The following is a 19,705-nucleotide window of genomic DNA, read 5'->3' as shown; positions in this document are numbered from 1 at the left end:
GCCCAGTTTGTGCACAGCACGTTGGAGCAAACCGGCCCATGGATCTTTGACATTCAGCTTGCCATCAGAAGCTATATCAGTTTTAATTATACTGTGCCTCTGAAACAATTAACAGAAGCTAATTGAAATATGAAACTTTGACAATTGCAATTCAAACATACAGTTATTTTTTACAAATCATTGTATTTTTGTATGGATGGTGTAGTTAGAGATAGCTGAGGCTTAAGAAGACGACATAAAAATATATAAAGATGAAACCATGCTTGAAGATATACTTATTTCAGCATGCAATTATTGGGTTTAACCTATAGTAAAGTCCAGGACCCAGGTGGCTAGATGAGTCATTCATACTCCGCCAAATGGTTATCTTTTTAGTTCTCAGAACAATTAAAAATTTAAGATATAAATAATTAAAATAATGAACCAGCTTGCAAGGCTGCATAGTTTTTGGCTAAGCGGTAACTTATGACTAATGAGCATAATAAAACTTAATAAACAGATATAACCTATGATCCAATAAGCAACGTACTCTGCTATAATTTTTTAACTCATTTATTTATGTTACGAGGTCAAATGGGAAGTATTAGTAACATCATTATATTACCAAAATGGATAATCAGCTTAGCTTTCTCTCCCCAAATGAACAAAGTTAATTATTGTGTACATCAAAGTTCAGCTAGGCGCTAAGTGGATTCTAGGCGGTGACCCTCCGCCTAGCGCCTAGGTGGGAGTAATCATGCCTAGGCATTATAGGCATTTTCCTAGGCACCGGGAGGAACAAGGGAGGGGAGAGGAAGAAGAGCAGGGAAGGAGGAGCTACCGGTAGCGGAGGGGAGATGAGCAGGGGAGGAGTTGCCGGCAGGGGGAGAGAAGATGAGCAGGGGAGGGGACTGACCTTGGGGCGGGGTAGTAGCCGACGGTGGAGCAGGAGGACGGAGGAGGCAACGGGGATTTCGTGTGATTTCCCACGCCGAAGCCATCCGCGCTCGCGCGCGCGAAAGGCTGCGCTGTTCGAATTTCGCAGCTCGCCCAGCTCCATGACCGCCTCGGCGCCGCCCAGCGCCCAGATGCCGCCTACCCCCATAGGCGAGGTGGGTACCCCTCGCCCAGCGCCTAATCGTGCCTAGGCGTCGCCTAGCGGAACACGGGTGTACATCATAATTGAGGAGCGGTGCATTTACGCTTGAAAAAGATGAGAAACAAGATGGTAAGCAGATCAATTCTGGATTAAGGAACGAGGCACCATGAGAAGGGATGCATGGTGCGTGAAGAGGTTTGTGCATTAGCTTGGATAGAACCTCGATATCCAGCCACATCCGCTTGGCTGATAGTCACCGTCTCATCAATTGCACTGAAAACATTGAACTAATGTCAATCTTTGTACAACTGATAGAGATGGACACTACGTAGATTCAGCATTCAAATATTGAAAGGAAAAAAAGAAGATAAAAGACGCATACATTGTGCCCATTTCACCGAACACGTCCACGAAAGTATGGACACCGAAAATGAGGTCGACAGTAGCTGGCAAGCAAGAGCAGGCACAAAGACTAGAGATGTCGTTGCTATTAGATTTCATGGTTTGGTGATCCTTTCCATGTGACGCATGCGAGATGCACGAGGAGCCTACCAGCCAGCACCATGAGCAGGGGCCTCGGCGCAACACCCGTGGGAGGAGTTGATGACTGCTAGACGTGGTCAGAGCTTGGGGATGAGGCCGTCACTGGTCCGGCTAGACTACTAGAGTCAGAGAGGCAGCGGTCGTGGAGGTGGCGCAACTAGAAGGCCAGCGGGAAGAGGTGGTGGAGGTACGCCTCTATTTTCATCTTGCTAAGCAGTCTTTAATCTCCACCGTCGCTGGCAGGTGTTGGGAGGCCTTGGTGGCGGCCAGGGGTTGACGGTAGGGGAGCTTTTGTAGGAGCATCGTGGCATGAGGTGGAGGGGATGAGTCATCCGCTGAGGAGCACGAGCGACATCAGTAGTCCGAGGCTAAGGGGATGAGTCCTCTGTCCAACGGATTCGCGAGCACTCACAATGGCCTGATTTTGCAGCGTAATGGGTAGAGACCCGCAAGGACCCTGATCTGACGGTTGATCTCACTTGTTTGACAGATCAAACGGTTCATGGCTTAGCAGGTGATATGACACTATCGGGTGCCCGCTTGGGGATGAGGCCGACACTGGTGTGGCTAGACTGTTAGAGTCAGAGAGGCAGCAGTCGTGGAGGTGGCGCAACTAGAAGGCTAGTGGGAAGAGGTGGTGGAGGTACGCCTCTATCTTCATCTTGCTAAGCAGTCTTTAAGCTCCGCCGCCACCGGCAGGTGTTGGAAGGCCTTGGTGGCAGCCAGGGGTTGATGGTAGGGGGGAGCTATTGTAGGAGCACCGTGGCATGAGGTGGAGGGGATGAGCTATCCGCTGAGGAGCACGAGCGACATCAGTAGTCTGAGGCTAAGGGGATGAGTCCTCTGTCCAACGGATTCGCGAGCACTCACAATGGCCTGATTTTGCAGCGTAATGGGTAGAGACCCGCAAAGACCCTAATCTGATGGTCGATCTCACTTGTTTGACAAATCAAACTGTTCATGGCTTAGCGGGTGATGTGACACTATCGGGTGCCCGCTTGGGGATGAGGCCGGCACTGGTGCAGCTGGACTGCTAGAGTCAGAGAGGCAGTGGTCACGGAGGTTGCGCAACTGGTGAAAGCCCTAGTTTGGTTTTGGATAATTGATGAAACCCTAAGTACTAACCTCTATACTAAGTGTGTGTAGACTTAATGAGGTTGGTATATGCCAAGTGATGGAGCAAGTGATGATCGTGGTGATGATGGTGATGACCACAAGATGATCAAGTACTCAACTTGGAAAAGAAGAAAGAGAAAAACAAAAACCCTATGGAGATCAAGGCAAAGGTATTGCTTAGGGTTTTAGTTTTGGTGATCAAGACACCATAGAGGGTGTGATCACATTTAGGATAGATAGCCGTACTATAAAGAGGGGAATTCTTTGGCTAAGCGGTTATCAAGTGCCACTAGGTGTCATTGTTCTTGTGCATGCATTTAGAACCTAGTGAGCTAACTTAACTCCTTCGAAGAAAATGTTGTGAAAATGCTAACACACGTGCACTTGCTGGTACACACTTTGTGGTGTTGGCACACTTTGAGAAGGGAGTTGAAGTTTGAAGGGTAGAGAGAGGATGGGTTCCTCTCTCCCTCCCGCCTCGCAAGCTCGGCGGGATTCGGCGCTTTTCGAGAAAATGAAGTGCATTTTTTCTATTGCGCCGGTGGGAAATTTAGAGAAGTCGCGGGAGTGTTTCTCGCCGAGAAACACTCACCGGACGCTGGCTCAAAGGCACCGGACGCTGTGTCTGAGCGTCTGGTGTGCAGGCTGCCTGGCCCAGCTAGGGTAAGTGAAAGCCCTAGTTTGGTTTTGGATAATTGATGAAACCCTAAGTACTAACCTCTATACTAAGTGTGTGTAGACTTAATGAGGTTGGTATATGCCAAGTGATGGAGCAAGTGATGATCGTGGTGATGATGGTGATGACCACAAGATGATCAAGTACTCAACTTGGAAAAGAAGAAAGAGAAAAACAAAAACCCTATGGAGATCAAGGCAAAGGTATTGCTTAGGGTTTTAGTTTTGGTGATCAAGACACCATAGAGGGTGTGATCACATTTAGGATAGATAGCCGTACTATAAAGAGGGGAATTCTTTGGCTAAGCGGTTGTCAAGTGCCACTAGGTGTCATTGTTCATGTGCATGCATTTAGAACCTAGTGAGCTAACTTAACTCCTTCAAGAAAATGTTTGTGAAAAAGCTAACACACGTGCACTTGTTGGTTTAAACGTTGTGGTGTTGGCACACTTTGAGAAGGAGGTGGAGTTTGAAAGGTAGAGAGAGGATGGGTTCCTCTCTCCCTCCCGCCGAGCTTGCGAGGCGGGATTCGGCGCTTTTCGAGAAAATGAAGTGCATATTTTCTATTGCGCCAGTGGGAAATTTGGAGAAGTCGCGGGAGTGTTTCTCGCTGAGAAAAACACTCACCGGACGCTGGCTTCTGGAGCACCGGACGCTGCGTCTGAGCGTCCGGTGCAAACAGTGCCTGGCCCAGCTAGGGTAAGGCACCGGACGATAGGCACCGGACGCTGGCTTGAGCGTCCGGTGGTTAGCGTCCGGTGTGCGGGCGTTTTGCGACCCTCTCTGCGCATGGGTCCGGTGAGCACCGGACGCTGAGGGTGCGTCCGGTGGCTTGCGTCCGGTGACCCTGCGAGTTTGCGGAACTCTCTGCGCATGAGTCCGGTGTGCACCGGACGCGTCCGGTGCTAACTTGCTCAGCGTCCAGTGCTCTGCAGGTTACCGTTAGACTCTGACACGCGGCTGACGTTGGAGCACCGGACGCTGGTGTTGAGCGTCCGGTGCCACTTTAAGAGCGTCCGGTGACCCCGTATTTCGCCCAGTGAAAGAGCCAACGGCTCTATTTGTTTGAGGGGCTATAAATACGTGTTTGGCCGGCTTGGGGCTGTCTCTCTTGGCATTCTAACATACTTGACATCCTTGTGAGCCTAAGCAAACACCTCCCACTCATCTCCTTCATAGATTATACATCTTTGTGAGATTGGAAGTGATTCCAAGTGCTTTTGCTTGAGTGATTGCATCTAGTGGCACTTGGGGATCGTTCTAGCTGCGGTTTTCTTGTTACTCTTGGTGGTTGCCGCCACCTAGACGGCTTGGAGCAGCGGAGGAGGATTGGCACGAGTTGGTGATTGTTCGTGGCCATCTCCCGGTGATTGTGAGAGGTTTGTGCCTACCTCGGCGGAGAGCCAAAGGCAACATTAGTGGATTGCTCGTGTCATTGAGCTACCTCACTTGTGGGTAGGTTCTTGTGGTGTCCTAGTGAGGACGAGGTTCGTGCTACACCTCTTAGCCACCGAACCACCAAGTGTTGGTCGACACAACGGGGACGTAGCGTGCCGGCAAGCACGTGAACCTCGGGAGAAAAATTGTGTGTCTCAATTGTGATTGTTCATTAGATTTCTCCCGGTGATTGGACTTCATATTATTGATTGGTTCATCCCCTCTACGCGGCGGTATAAAGTTCAAACCATCTCTTTTACATTCCCGCAAACTAGAGTAGCTTACTTACTTGTATAGAAACTTTAAGTAGCTTTCTAGTGTAAGTAGTGACATAGCTCTTGTGTGCCTAGTGATTATATCAACTAGAATTGTTGGATAGGTGGCTTGCAAACACCCCATTAGAGCTAGAGCAAAAAGCTTCACTTTGTTATTTACTAACCTCTTGCTCTAGTGAGTTTGTAGAATTTTTAAATAGGCTATTCACCCCCCTCTAGCCATATTAGGACCTTTCAACTGGAAGGCCAACGGGAAGAGGTGGTTGAGGTACGCCTCCATTTTCATCTTGCTAAGCAGTCTTTAAGCTCCGTCGCTGCCAACAGATGTCGAGAGGCCTTGGTGTCGGCCAGGGGTTGACGACAGGGGGAGATGTTGCATGAGCACCGTGGCATGAGGTGGAGGGGATGAGTCATCCGCCAAGGAGCACAAGCGTCAGCAGTAGTCTAAGGCTAAGGGGATGAGTCCTCGGTCCAACGAGTTCGCGAGCACTCACGATGCCCTGATTTTGCGGCATAACGGGTAGAGAAGCGCAAAGACCCTGATCCGACGGTCGATCTCACTTGTTTGATAGATCAAACAGTTCATAGCTTAGCGGGCGATGTGACACTATCGGGTGCACACTTTTGGTGCACGAATCCTATATAGAGATGCGTAGCAAGGTTTGCTCAGTGGTGTGCTTGTGCTTGAATTTGCTTTCTTTTTTCAAACTGTGGGTCAGCTTGTTGGCGCCTCAATTGCGACTCTTGGCATTTCTTCTTCGCCACGCAGATTTGGGGTTATGAAATGTGTTGAGTGTGTGTGTATCTATATAAAAAATAAATTATCATATATATATATATATATATGATAATTTATTTTTTAATATATATATATATATATATATATATTACTCTCGCGAGTATGTACTCTCGTAGTTAGAAACCTGATGTCTCCAGCCATAGCCATGATATGCAAGACACGTCGCCGGAGAAGGCTTGTCGAGAGCGTGATACGCAGGACCTGCCAACGAGGTCTCTTGAATCCTAAAACCCTACCCGTCCAAGAGGAATCTTGTCTTGGCATGTTGCTCTAGCCGGTCCGACCATTCTAGAGCTTCATCGTCGTCAACCCACCAACCATGCAGCAGTGATGAAGAACGAGAAGTGGGTGAGAAACGAGGGTAAATGAGATTGTTTTTTTATCGAGTGTGTGTTGGGCACCTTAATCAGCTATGCCCCTTATATTTATATAAGGAGATGGTGGTCTTATATCAAAGGTCAAAAACCCTTGCAAAACATGTTAAAACACAATTTAGATCAGAATTTGGCACGTCAAAACTGGCCTAGCTATTTCCAAAACTGGTCTGGCAAGTTTCTGCGAGTTTTAGGCAAAAAAAACTTCTAAAAATCATAATCAATTCATCCAGACTTTAAATGAGACGATCCATATATGTTTTTTGAAAAACTATTTTCTTTGTTTGGAATTTAAATGAGATTATCCAAGTATGTTTTTCGACTGTCTCGATGATAGAAATATGATGGCAGAGTCTGTTATGCACTTTGACTATTTTTTATCTTTTATTGCTAGGCCTTGTTTAGTTCCTCGCTCAAAAACTTTTCATGCATCACATCAAATTTTCAGACACATGCATGTAGCATTAAATATAGATAAAAAAACTAATTGTACAATTTACTTATAAATCATGAGATGAATCTTTTAAACTTAATTAATTTATAATTAGACATTAATTGTCAAATAAAATAAAAATGCTACGGTAGCCAAATCCAAAATCTTATTGGAACTAAACAAAGCCTTGATACCATAAGAGAGAAGGGGGTACTATTCGTGAACCTTTTCACACCGAAGCTTCCAGTCAACCAGGTCCACCCATGAGCCTTAGGCCTTATTTAGATGAAAAAAGTTTTTGAAGTTTGACACTACAATATTTTTATTTATATTTGACAATTATTGTCGAACCATGGACTAACAAAGTTCAAAAGATTCGTCTCGCAAAAATAGTTTTTTTTATATATATTTAATGCTCCATGTATACGTTCAAAAAATCAATGTGACGGTAAATCTTATAAACATTTAGAATTTTAGGTGTACTAGTAAATATGCTCGTGCGTTGCAACGGAAGAAAAATATCAAATGCATGTTACATATCTATTTATATTTATCCTTTCTTATAAACTTAAAGCTATAATTTATTTTATTGATAACTATGACATCTATGGAATTAGATAGTTAATATTTACAATAATATATAGCCGGAGACATATTTATTTAATAATAAAAATAAAAATTAGTCAATCCTTATCTTACTCTAATATTACCTTTTAATATATCTTAGTATTATTCTAAAACATGATAAGTTTGTTGCTAGCTTTATTTTTTATTTAGATTAGGATTCCTATAAAATATGATATATCAGTTAAATGTATGTAGATTATGAACACATGGGCTTATGAAGTGTTCATATAACATAACAACACATCGAGCAAAGGTAGTGAAAACATCCTCAAGCATAAATTTAGGTAAATTAGTAAATTAGTGAGATATACACGAATGGTGCTAAAACTTTTACCATAAATCAAGCATCACATTAAATAGGCTACTATAAAATTTTCATAATAATTGGAGCAGATAACTACAATTTTAATTTTACACTAAAAAGCATTGGCAAGCATCTCCAGCAAAAAAAATATACTAAAATTTGTGATATTTTTTGTTTACTGCATTGATCTACATATGTGGAGCTGAACAAAATTTGTTTTATGATTTTTATATTTTTCTATGAAACAGTACACAGTTATCAATTTTCAACCTATCAATTTTACACTAAAAAGCATATGCAAGCATCTTCAGCAAAAAAATATACTAAAATTTGTTATATTTTTTGCTAAAACTTTTACCACAAATCAAGTATCACATTAAATAGGCTACTATAAAACTTTCATTATAATTGGAGCAGATAACTACAATTTCAATTATACACTAAAAAGCATAGACAAGCATCTCCGGCAAAAAATATACTAAAATTTATGATATTTTTTGTTTACTGCATGGATGTACATATACGGAGCTGAACAAATTTATTTTGTAATTTTTAGATTTTTCTATAAATTACTACGCATTTATCAATTTTTAACCGATCAATTTTATACTAAAAAGCATAGGCAAACATCTCTAGCAAAAAAATATACTAAAATTTGTGTTTTTTCATTTACTGCATAGATCTATATATGTGGAGCTGATCATTTGTTTTATAATTTTTAGATTTTTCTATGAATTACTACACATTTATCAATTTTCAATAGATTTAAAAAATAAAAGCAAAGTAAACTAATAGGACAAACACTTTTGCACCTAGGCCCTATACTTTTTTTATATTTAACGTGTTTTGATGTGTATAGAAGATTTTGATGTGTACAGACCCGGACACTCGGCATAGGCGGACAGATTTTCGGCAGCCTGCAATTTTCATGATTAAGATCTTGTTTAGTTTCTAAATTTTTTTGGTTATGGTACTGTAGTATTTTTTTTTATTCGGCAAATATTGTCCAATCATAGACTAACTAAATTTAAAAGATTTATATCGTGATTTACAAGCAAACTGTGCAATTAGTTTTTATTTTCGTCTATATTTAATGCTTCATGCATGTGCCACAAGATTCGATGTGACGAGAAATCTTGATTTTTTTTTGGTTTTTTTTTGGATGAACTAAATAAGGCCTAAGTATTAGGAAAGATTTAAACAAGGTCTCAGCCAATGTGAAATTTGTCACAAGTTCACAAAAGAAGCCAACACGTGTGGGGTGGCGTGTCTGACACAGCCAATTATCATGAGCTGTTAGAACAAACCGGTTGCCTCTAGAAAGGGAAGGCGATGGCACGGGCCCAACAAGCCAAACCCTGGGAGGCCCAGGAAGGCGAGAGTTAGGCCTTGTTTAGTTCCGAAAAATGAAAAAATTTTGGTACTGTAGCACTTTCGTTTGTTTGTGACAAATATTGTCCAATCATGAATTGATCAAAAGATTCATCTCATGATTTACAGCTAAACTGTGTAATTAGTTTTTGTTTTCGTCTATATTTAATGTTTCATGTATGTGCTACAAGATTCGATGTGACGAAAAATTTTGAAAACTTTTTAGTTTTCAGGTGAAGGCGTGAGTGACAACCGTCAGAACGAGTTCAGGCTCAGACTCGGACCTCCCTGCCCAACAATCTGGCCGCAAGAGGCCAGCAGCATCCGCAGCCGCGGCGTTACGAAAAGCTGCGCCACTGCTGCTCCAGTCTTCCCCTTTCAATCGGAGGCAGTAGAATCGCATCTCGTCGAGGTAATCGTTCTCGGCGTTATTCTTCTTCTCCCGTTGTAAGTGGTGGTTTTGTTTAGAAGTGGTGTCGTAGTGGTAGTTCTGATGAGATAATGAGACTAGTCTTCTTGTAAATACGAAAGTTGCCTTTGAATTGCTTCATGCACTTTTCCACCGAATTACTACAGGAATTTTGATGCTTTGTGTCCTTGTTCTTTATAGATGGCATGTACTCAAGTATGGCAGTAGGATGTTACTAGTCAGAGCTGAGTTCTGCATCGCGCGTGTATTCCAACTAAACAAAGTGGTACAATGCATAGAGCAAAGCCTCCTGGGATTCATCTTTTTGAGTGTGCCCAGGGGAGTTCTCTGTCCCTCAGGACATGCCAGGCCCTTGTCTTGATATTGACATTCTTTTCTTATGCTAGCTACCATGCAGCAAGGAAAACCATGAGTGTTGTTAAGGGTGTTCTTGATCCTAAGACATCAAATCTAGGCTTTTTGCACTGTGTTAGGTGCTTGGATGTTGATAAACTGTATTCGACTGAGAATTATGTGGTGCTCTATGGTGGCTGGGCACCATTTGATTCCAGAGATGGCACTGCATTGCTTGGGGATATTGATTTGGCATTTCTAGCAATTTATGCAATCGGGATGTTCTTTGTTGGCCATATTGGTGATCGAGTGGATCTGAGGGTTCTCCTGACCATTGGAATGATAGGAACTGGTTTTTTCACAGCTGCTTTTGGAGCTGGATACTGGCTCAATATACACACCTTCTACTATTTCTTGGGTATTCAGTTAATCGCTGGACTTTTCCAGTCAACTGGGTGGCCCTCAGTGGTAGCAGTTGTTGGTAATTGGTTTGGCAAGAGAAAGAGAGGGCTAATCATGGGAATTTGGAATGCTCATACTTTTTTTTTCAATACGCAGGAGATCTGCGCATCATTTCCATTAAGAATGAACAAAATTAAGTACAAAAACCGACTGACGAGGCCGGCTGGCTGGCTGCTCAAACTGGGCTACATGATTGAAACAAAAAACGACTGTGGCGCAAACTGGAGGGAAAGGTTAACTCCTAGCTAAGACTGCAAGGCCGGTGGTGCTCGCGTTGATCCAACGATCGGCTTCCATCGTGATGAGCTGCAGCAGATCGTTGATGGTGGCTGAGGCATCTCGAAAACACCTGGCGTTCCGCTCCTTCCACACATGCCAAGAGACTAGCGCCAAAAGAGTGTCAAGCCCCTTGCGCCGCTGTCCGCTTGCCAAAGCACGGATGCGCCTCCACCAGATGAGTGAAGAGGCAGTTCCTGCAGGTAGCTGTAGATGAAGAGCTTGTAGGATGTGGTGTCAGAGCTCCCTAGTGTAGGGGCAGGCGGCGACGATATGATCAATCGTCTCAGAGGCTTGGTCGCACAGGAAGCAAACATCTCCGGCTTCCAGTCCGTGCCGAGCTCGCCTGTCTGCTGTCCAGTGCCGACGTCGTAATGTGAGCCAGAGGAAGAACCTCACTCGGAGCGGTGCCCAAGTCTTCTAGACGAGACGGTGACCTCGGAAAGCCGTTGCACCATGATGGAGCATTTTGTATGCCGAGCTTGCTGAGTAGCCACCATTTGGCGTCCATCTCCAAACTAACCTGTCCGGGGCCTCGGTTAGCTGGACGTCCTCCATGATGTGCCAGAGAGCCAAGTACTCCTGTAGGGCTGTTTGGGATAGCCCACCTTCAATCACCCTTACCCATCTTCTGTTTTGGAGTGCTTCCTTTACTGTTTGGTAGGAGCGCTTAGCTTTATGGACCTTCTGGTGTACGAGGGTATCAGGATCTCTGATAGCAGCTGCTCTCCTGAAGTTCGGGTGGGGGTGGTCATTTGTTATTTCTGGTGCTGTTATTGCATTAGTTGGACTTATAGTGTTTCTGTTCTTGCCTGCTAGCCCTGAGTCAATTGGAGCTGAGGATGATCATTTCGAGGATTCAGGTAAGAATGAAACAGGGGCCCCTTTACTGGAAGGACAGACAAAAGTGACAGAAAAGGCAGTGGGATTCATTGAAGCATTTAGAATTCCTGGAGTTGTGACATTTGCTCTCTGTTTGTTTTTCTGCAAGCTAGTCGCCTACACGTTTCTATATTGGCTTCCTTTCTATATTAGCCACACGGGTTAGTTAAACTAATCATGTGTTGGCCTTTGCTGCGGTACTCTCAAATGACTGTGGACCGTTCAATTATTTCGATCAGACGGTCACGATCATCTATTACCTCATAGGAGGTAATATATGAAATGTATTCTTATTTAATTTTTATTTTATAAAATAGGGTAAATAAGTAAAGTTTTAAATATAAAAAATCTTCTTTTTAGATTTGATTGATGCATGCATGATATTGACTGATATGGTAAATCTTTTTGATTTATAACTTTGTGTTTCATATATTTTCATTACCATATTTTTTGTATCACCCTATAAACTTAATTTTGCATGTGGTAGCATTTTTATGTTTACGTGATTAACATTTGATGCGTGTAGCGTATGTGTGGTCGGCTAGCCTAGTTGGTACGTTAGCTAGTTAGCTAGTGTGCGTGTGAGAGAGAGAGAGCGTGTGTGTGGCCAGCTAGACTAATTGGTACGTTAGCGTGTGTGTATGTGGAGCGTGGGAGCGTGTGTGAGCCTAATGTGTACGTTAGCGTATGTGTGAGCGTGTGTGTGAACCTGGTCCGATAAGTCATTTGATCCATATATAATATTTTATCCGGGTGTAGCAAGATGATGGAAGAGAGCGACTATAATGGCCAGGCGCCGCGCGAGGAAGGTGGATCTTGCGTGAATTGGGGAACTAGGACGTGAGATTTCCCTTCCCATTATTAAGTGGATATGGAGGGTTTTATTTTAGTTTTTCTAGATTTATTAATTTATTTAGTAGTTCTTTAAATTATAAAAATCTATGGCTCAGATTGATTTGAGATATTACCTTCTTATAGGTAAAAGGTGTACTTTAGCATTGTCCTCATGTGTTTGTCTTTCATTTTCTTAGTGATGCAGTAGGATTTTAGGGAACAGTGGTCTTGACATTTGAAGAGAGAGAATGGAACATGACATAGCACATAGCAGTGACCAAATTGATAGTAGGCATTACACAACGTACATTTCATCACTCATCTAGTGCTCGTTATTAGACTGAAGCATTGATGTGGTGCATTTTAGGATTGGATCTGGCCAGTACCTAAACGACACATTCCCGTATTTATGTCTACAAATTGTTGTTCACTATGTATTTTTTATTAATTGCATTGTCTCACCGGCACCATGACTGCTAGAAGTCCAAGGTTACATGTTCCTCCTCCCAGAGTAAGGTGTCTGTGGAATTTGTGATTAGAAAACTATTAAAACAAATCCTAATCTGTGGTGATTGTGATCTATTACAACCGGCACATTACAAGCGTTTGAATTCAATAATATCCAGATTCGGTTTTGTTGCATACATTAACTCACTGCTTACCATTCTTTTTCTTCCTCCCAGCTGTTGGTGGAGAATATTTGGCAGACTTGACTGCTGGAATTCTATCAACGCTGTTCGATTTAGGCGGCATTCTTGCTGGCCACATTTCAGACCATTTGGATGCCCGGGCACTGACAGCAACAAGTTTCACATTTTCTGGGATACTAGCGCTCTTCTTATACCGCTTATATGGGAGCGTCTCGCTCTATTGGAACATCACCCTAATGTTCATCACCAGCATGCTTGTGAATGGCCCTTACGCTCTCATAACCACCGCGGTCTTTGCAGACCTCGGAACACATAGCTCCCTGAGAGGCAACTCCCGGTCGGGGCCTTGGTCACTGTGACAGCGATCATAGATGGGACAGGCTCAGCTGGCGCGGCCATTGGCCCTCTTCTGACAGGCTACATCTCTGCTAAAAGCTGGACTGCTGTCTTCACAATGCTGATGGTTGCTGCGCTCATTGCAGGCCTGCTGTTGTCAAGGCTAGTCATGGCTGAGGTCTCTGCAAAACTAGAATCCTGGAGGTCCGCAGCGTTAAATGATCTGCTAGTGTCATCCGTGGAGGGAGCTTAAGATGAGTGGGTATAACAAATTTGCTTGTGCCTTTCTGGAGATTGTTGTCTGAGCTGATGACACTGAAGAAATTGGTTAAGCCCTCAAATATCAGACCTGAGCTGGTGGTCCATGTTAAGAAGAAAAAAGAAGATTGAAACTGTACATGACATTATGACAATATGGACGCAACAGTGACTGAAGCGGATTTTTGGATGTTGATAAATTTATCATAGTAGAGTTTGAAACGTGGCTTTGGTTTTTGTTTTTCCATGTTTATACGGTTAAATGCTCAGAATTTGGTTACTATTTCACTGCTGGTCACCGCGCAGTACAGAGGCGGTTCACCAGCAGATTTGCCATCTGTAGTGTTCTTTTTTCTTTCCCTCTTAAACTATGTATAGTATTCATTTGCTGCCGCGCGTGGCATCACAGTCACAGGAACTCGCTGAAGCTCGCTCCCTTGAGCTGGTATCCGTAAAATGTAGGCTCGGATTTGGATTTTTTTTTCTATTTCTATATTTTTAAATTTTTTGTTTTGCATAAATATTTGTCAAAATAAAAAAAATTGCAGCTCATCAAAAATTTGCAGTCACAGGAAGTACTCACCCCTAGCTGAATTGACGGAATCTCCTCTTCGCTTTCAGCTCATCTAAAAAATCATGAATTTTTCATATGAAATGGGATGAAGATAAAATTTCTATGAAAGAGTTGTAGAGAAAAACTAGATCTATAACTTTATTGTCTAATCTTTTCATTTGAGGTCATTTTAATTAAAAAAATTTGATAACATAAATCTACATTTGTAGGTCTAAACATTGTATCAATTATTTTGGTACCAAAATAGCTTCAAACGTAATTGTTGTGAACTATAGGGTTTAGATTTATAACTTCACACTGGAATAACATTTATACAAATATTGTATGGACTATACCTAAGAGATCTACAAATTTGTAGTTTTTTTTTTAAAAAAAGGCATCTTGATACCTAAATAGTCAATTTAATGTTTAGATATACAAATAGACATCTGAATTTTATATTATTCTTTCAGATATCAAAATGACTTTAAATTAAAAGGTTATAAACTATAGAGTTATACATAGATGTCTTTTGTCTCTATAACTTTCATATAAAAATTATTCTTGTCCGACTTTATAATAAAAATTATGATTTGTTATTATAAATTTGTACAAAAAGAAAATTGAACGGTAAGTCCTTCGTGCGGGACAAGTATTTTAAAACTAAACGAATTGATCAACATAAAAAGATATCCTCAGATTTGGACTGAAGATTCGCGCCCGTCAGACATCTCATGGAGAAAAGGGAAGGAATTGGAATTGGAGTTGATGGGCTTGCAGGCCGTCTTCGCTTATGGAACGGTAGATGGGCCGAAATAGATGGACAAAATTCTGTAGAATTAGATGGGTGTTTGCTACGTTTGGTTCTCCTAAAATTTTTAATTTCAAAAATCCAAGAGAAGGGTGGCATTTTCCTCTCTTGTCGACAGAAAAAAAAAAGGAAAGGTGAAACTTGTTAATCCAAAGATCCATCGGCTCGATCAGTCTCCACACAAGCCTAACACCAGACTGAACTTTTTGAACCACGACACGAGCATTATATTAAAGTACAGTTGCAGAAGTATATACAGGCACATCCGCATATTGTCAAGTTCGCCGTAGCAATGTTGGTGTGGTGTGCCCTGCAGATTAATTTCTACTATTATACCAAGTAACGACGACATAGTAGTAGTAGTAGCAGTCTTCATACCGAAGGAAACGAAGAATATATTCCCTGCCTGCTGTACCGATCGCGTATACAGTCTGCGCTTTAAGGAAAGCAAGTATAGTACAGTACATTATTCCAGGTAGATAGAGGAGAGGCGCCCGGCCCCCAGCAAAAAAAAAGAAAAGAAAAGAAAAGAAAAAAGAAAACTTTCCTGCGTGACAGTTCCGGATCGAAATTCCTCATCGCTGTCTTTGTAATAGAAGATAGCATATATACACAAAAGTGACGTCTTGCTAGCTAGCTGCACGCGCGTTCCATCCTATCCTAAAAGGAACGAGACCGCGACGCGAGCATCATCAACGAGCGAGCGAGTGACATCTCCTCCGGCCCAATCGTCCACGATCGATCGATACACCGCCTCACACTCACAGTCACAGTTCCACACACACACACACACAGACACAGACAAGGACGTCAGTGTTTCACCGCGCGCCTCTCCTGTTGCGGTCTGGCCGTAACGACCATGTGATCGGCCGGGTGCACGTCGCTGGAGGCCTCGATCCATGGAGATGGAGGCATGCATGGACACGCCATGGATCGACGCGGACACCGTGTAGCTAGTTACGAAAAGTAAAAAGTTTTCGGTACTGTAGCACTTTCGTTTGTTTGTGACAAATATTATCCAATTATGGACTAACTAGGATCAAAAGATTCGTCTCGTGATTTCCAGCTAAACTGTATAATTAGTTTTTGTTTTCGTCTATATTTAATGTTTCATGTATGTGCCATAAAATTCGATGTGACGGAGAATTTTGAAAACTTTTTGGTTTTCAGGGTGAACTAAACAAGGCCTTACTTGTCCGGCCTTATCCTAATAAGCCCATGTATACCGCACGTCGAAAAGGCTAGCTAGCTAGAACAAATTAATGATGGATGGATGGGTGGGGGATGGTGAGAGCGCTGAGGCTGACAAGGAAATGCATGGATCGAGAGCGATGCGCGGCGAAACACGAATCACACTGACTCGATCGATCTTGTCTCTTCTTCTGCCGGAGAAGAGAATGAGCGAAAAGTCCCTCTTATATGCGTGTGCCCGGCCGGGTCCGGCCGCGTGGAGAATCGAAGGTAGCTAGACTACGTAGCTAGCCGGGTTGCCACCAAAACCAATGACCAATAATCGATCGATGCATGCTTACTGATGATGTGTGGATGAGCTCGCATTGGAGGCGTGCGTACTGCGTAGACGTAGGAGTAGAGCAAACCCACTGGCGGCCATCGCCTGCTGCTGCTTTGAAGTTTGACCTGAGAAAGAAAGAAAGAAATGCACAGAGCAGATGACAGGAACATATATGCAGTGCAGTGCAGTGCAGCTAGAGAGGGAGGGAGAGGGAGAGCCAGGGACAAGGACAGGCACTCGCTCGCCGATCTCTTGTTTTGTTTGTTGCTGCCATTTCGTTTGGTGGCCCGTGGTTGAAACGAGCTTTTTGTCCTTGGCTTGTGTTGCTCCTCCGAGTTGACCTGCCTCTTTGTCTTGTTGGTTAATATAAAGAAAAGAAATGTGTGTGCACGAGGCTAGCTGTGTCGTTCCATCTGAACCACGACTTCCCAAAGAGCCTTCTTTCATGACGAGCAAGTCCACAGGTGTATATATCTATACTATATATATATTAGTATTTCATATATATATATATATATATAAGTAGAGACATCATTTTTCTTCTATTGGTATATAATAACTGATGACTTTCAGTGCTCCTTTAATTTATGTTTAATAATAAATATATAGTACACCCGATCGATCTACCAGTCCGAACTCTCCCCTCCAAATAAAGGACCAACGAAAACATGGAGCAGAGGACCACACGACACGGCCGGCGACTGCAGAGGCGTCTCGTCTCGTTGCACGGCACAGTCCCAGACGAGCATGCGTGAGCACACAGGACGAGAATGTGGGCCTGGGCCCCCATCCATCCCTTTCCGGGCCGGGCCACACAGCCTTTCGACTCGCGAGCATGATGAGTGCCTTCTTCCGCCTTCTTTCTTTCTTCCGTCCTTCGGGGACGGACGGACGGCAGTTGGGGTGAAAAAGATTTCGTCCAAAAGGTGGCGTAGCTAGCGTTCGGCCAACGCGCGCGTGCAGTCGCCGGACTAAAAGATTGGCGATTGGGCATTAATAGCCGATCGATACAATCTTTCAAACTTTCTTGACCAATGACCATGCATGCAACATCTCTTTCCCGTTCTCACTGATTGATTGATTTGCCGGCTCAATAGCAAGTTTGTTCCAGTCCATGGTAGCGGTAGGCGTAGTATTCTACTACTTTTGGACCTCTCTTTTTCTGCCTTTTCGATCTTTTTGTTGACCTTATATAGAATAGAAGAAAACAGAGTTTGATGAAGGAAAAAAAAAGAGTAAAGCAGCCGTGTGAATTGCACACTCCTTCAACCGGCCTTTTCGTTACTACGTATGTCCGTGTCGAGCTCCCACAGTTACCTTACGCTCCAACAAGCCTGACGGGTCCTTATCCAAGATGTTGTTGTTGTACACGATCTGGTCTCTCCCTTCTTTTTTTTTTCTACCGGCGCCGGGAAAGGCCCTGCATTATTACGCCACTTTGGTGAGAGTGAGACCGACATGGTCGACCCCTACACATCATGTAGTACGTACGTACCCTCGCAGTGATCGTGCCGCGCAGTGCAATACAGACTGTGAATCGACGAGCTGCCCTGTCTCTGAATGATGCACTAGGCCAGCCGCGGCATGCACCTGGCCGGCGGCCGGCCCCGGTCCCTTTTCTGCCGCCTGCTCCGCTTTACTCTTCCGGCCTCTTTCTTTACGGGAGGCTGGCCGCGGCGAGCAAAAGCTCCAAGCCTTGGTTGACAAGGACAAGGGAGCCCCTTTCGCTCCCTGCTTTGCTTTGCCTTTGCCTTTGCCTTTGCTTTGGTTCCGTTCCGTCCAGCATCACCCACCAGGAAGGCAAGCCCGGCCTGATCGCGTGTTGCTCTCCTCCTCCTTTCGATTCCCCTCCCTAGCTATCCCTAATTTGGAGTTTCAGCAGGCTCTCTCGATCCATCTCGATCTACCTTTGACATTGCTCCTCCCCCAGTATATCGATGAGCTGGTGCTACTGCTACGTTAATTTAATTTATATATACGTATTAAATAACAGTATGACTTTTGTTTATTTATGTATTATTATAAAATAATCTGGCTTGCTTTTGACTTGAGAATGAGCGTGCATGTGCCTCTCGCTCTCGCGCTCTGACGATGTAATGTCAGGCACAAGTTATATATGGCTGCCATCCGCTACGTACACCACCCCCACCCCCATGTGAGAGATGATCGCCTTTGTCACGCCTAAACAGGCTGCTGGGACACGCTGCAACTGCTTTTAAGCAGGTCGGGCCATAGGCACAGCGCGTTGCACCGTAGGCGTAGCTTTCCAGCAGGTAGAGCGAACTGCCAACACGAACACGCAGCACTAGTAGCTCAGTTCAGGCCTTATTTGGTCATATGAGTTAAAGTTTACCACCCTCGAATATTAGACACATACATGATGTACTAAATAAATATTATTTATGAAACTAAAAAACAACTAGAAACTAATTTGCGAGACGAATTTACACTAATTGTTAAATAAAAAAATGCTACAATACATGTTAAACCAAACCTATCGTGTCTTTTCTTTTCTTTTTTTTTTCTCCCGATAACAACGTAACAAGCGTCGTCCTGCCTTTGAAGTCGTACGCTTGTGTCTCGTCTCTCGGTCCCGGCAATGTGTAGCCGACCGTTACCTACATCACCTGACCTGTTTCCACTTTTGTACATGTAAAAAACTGTAAAGCGAAGCGGGAGTACTACAGTACAGTCGCCCCCCCCCCCCCCCCCCAAAAAAAATGGCGTTGTCGTGAAGAAAAGCAGGAAGACAGCCGTGTGCGTCCCCGCCTTTAACTGATCGAATTCAGTTTCTGCGCTTTCGCTTATGTACACTTTTATCGTTTCAGTCGTTGTGGTATTCTCAGTAGGAGGAACACGAACACACCAACACACAGCAGGGCCTTTTTTTTTTCCGTTTCTGGGCGACTCCCGGCACGGATGACTGGATGAGGTCTCGTCGCCGTCGACGCGATCCGGACGGAGAACTGCTCTCCTCTTCTCTCTCGCGCGCTACCTGACGCGTGCCATTAAAGAGCTACGCAACGCCGGCGCAACCGTGCAACAGCGCAAGTCGCTGTCGTGGTCGTGGGCGGAGATGTCGATTGACTTTTGTAGATATATACGGAGTACTCCTATATACTCACATTGACTTTTACTACTATGGAAAAAAAAATACTTGTACTTGACGATCCGGGACGTACTTTGCCGTCCTCAACGATCTGGAACGCTTTCCCTTGGCCTCACTCCTCCCAACGGACAGGGCAGGGGCAGGCGGAGTCCATGTCATTGGCCGCGATCCAGGGAACGGACAACACAATCTTAACTAAACCGGAATAGTTGCGAATACTTCCTCC

The 19,705-nt window shown here is 43.8% G+C and overlaps 1 pseudogene; it reads left to right on the top strand.

The window, feature by feature from the left end:
- LOC8076217 lies at positions 9,360–13,811 on the top strand (annotated as a pseudogene).

This window comes from Sorghum bicolor, chromosome 4, assembly GCF_000003195.3.
Source record: "Sorghum bicolor cultivar BTx623 chromosome 4, Sorghum_bicolor_NCBIv3, whole genome shotgun sequence".
Lineage (NCBI taxonomy): Eukaryota > Viridiplantae > Streptophyta > Magnoliopsida > Poales > Poaceae > Sorghum > Sorghum bicolor.
The sequence above is the reverse complement of the archived record's forward strand: the minus strand, read 5'-3'. Positions and strand labels throughout refer to the sequence as shown.